The sequence below is a fragment of the Meleagris gallopavo genome, chromosome 1, assembly GCF_000146605.3.
Source record: "Meleagris gallopavo isolate NT-WF06-2002-E0010 breed Aviagen turkey brand Nicholas breeding stock chromosome 1, Turkey_5.1, whole genome shotgun sequence".
In the NCBI taxonomy this organism is placed as follows: Eukaryota; Metazoa; Chordata; class Aves; order Galliformes; family Phasianidae; genus Meleagris; species Meleagris gallopavo.
In genome coordinates this window covers 917,993-920,058 of record NC_015011.2, presented here as the reverse complement: position 1 = coordinate 920,058, position 2,066 = coordinate 917,993, and positions in this window count along the sequence as shown.

The window sequence follows — 2,066 nt, the reverse complement described above, 5'->3', positions numbered from 1 at the left end:
GCCACACCCCAACAAAAACCCCACCCATCCCCATAGTCCCCACCCCCAGCAATCACTCAAAGGCACGTGGGATCCCCCAGCACCCAGATACCAATGGGCATCACCCCAGAGACCCCTGTTAATATGTCCCTTCCCAGAGACAGCAGAGTTTTTGAGATCAAATCCTGTGATTTGGGGTTGTCCTGCACAATGCAGCACTGGGGCTAAAGCTAAAGGCAGCAAACCCAGCTGGGTCACAGTGTGGGCCACCCAGGGTTGGAGAGACCCTCTAAAATTCAGATCGTCTCAAAACTCAGGGACCTTCCCCCAGCCCAGGCTGGGCTCCCTGCGATGGAAGGGAATAAAAGTGCCGTGTGCTGGGTGAGCTGCCCCAGCAGGAGGCCTCGACCTGCTTATTAAAGCCCGATTAGCACAGATTAAAGGCTGGGGGCAACGTCTGCCAGGCTGAGCCCCCACCATGAGCCCATTGGGGAACACTAGCCTGGTGGGGGCCAACCCTCTTCCCGTAGAGCTGGGACATTTGGGTTGCTTTGAGATTGACTTTGGGATCACTCCCCCTTGTGCCTCATCCTTCTTTCCTTCCATCTGTCCTTCTATCCGTCCTCCACTCCACTTTGTCTTCAGGCTGCAAGAACTGGGCTCTGATCCTACAAAGGCTCCTACGAGATCACGTTGGAGCCAATGGTCCTACCCTCCATGCTCAAATAAAGCTGCTCAACCTCAGTGCTGCCGTCCGGCTCCTCCTTGGGATGCTCAAACAACTATTGGGATAATGGGGGCACAGCGGGGATGAGGTGGCCTTGATCCCACCATGGCATGGTTGAGGAGCTGACTCCAATGGTTGCTTTTGGGGTGCCGCTCACCGTGGTGCTGATGGAAGCGCGCGAAGGATGAAGCTTAAATAGCTCTAAGGAAGAACTTCAACTCAAAACCACCCCCAAATCCCAAACCACATCAGGGACCCCCTCCGAGTGCCTGGGAGGAGATGGCAAGTTACCCCAAAACCCTCAAAAAAGCCCCAAAAGAGGAGTGAGAAGCGTGGGTAGACACATTTGTAACAATTTATTGAATAATAGACACTGGGAAAACAACAGGGGTCCATGCTCTGCTACTTGCCTGGTTTTGTCTCTTTGGGGGGAGGGCAAAGGGGACTGCTGGGACTAAAAGAATGTCATCGCACCGCCCAAGGAACACGGACTCGAAAGCCACCAACATCTTCACAACGACGATAAAAAATAATAATTAAAAAAAATAATAACAAACTGGAGAAACCAGGGCTGTTTCTATGGAAATATTTCCCTCCCCTCGTTTAAAGTACAGAAGAAGTGTATACAAAGAGCGTTTGATATTTTCCTTATAAAACAAGTAAATACAAGAATCTGAAAACTTCCTCGAAGGCGGAGCAAAGACGCGGAGAACTTCGTTAATGGCCACTTGAAAATAACAATAATTAAAAAAAATATTAAATACCACACACAACCGGCACGCACCACGGGGGGCTTCTGGGGTGCTTTTGTCCCGTTGGAAAGTCCTGGAGGATCTGTCCCCAAAATGCCCCCATGGGCTGTCCCCTCTTTTGGGAGACGTTGGGTGACGTGGGTTGGGTTGAGTTGGGTGGCAGCAGTAGGAGATGCTCAAGGAGCGGGGTTGGCATGTGGCTCCAGAGGGGTCCCCAAAAGGGTTAAATTGGGGTCTCCAAGTGTCCGGGGTTGGCGGTGGGGTCGTGGCTCTTTGGCAAAGGATCGGGGCATGTGCTGGTCATATTGTCCCCGAGTCCCCGCAGCCCTCCCGGCACAGCTCCGGAGGCATTTCCGCTCCATTCCAAATTGACAGAAGAGGAAATAATAATTATAATAATAATAATAAAGAGAGGGAAAAAAAAAAACAACAACACAAAAAACAACAACAAAAGAAATTAGAAATGGCAGGTTTCCAGAGCAGAGAAAGAAGAATGTGTCTCCAGTGTGCACCAGGGGAGCCAAGCGCGGCGGTCATCGAACTGTCCTCGCGCCCGCACGGGGCTCCGGGACCGGCAGCTTTGGGGGCTGTCCCCACAGTCACAAATG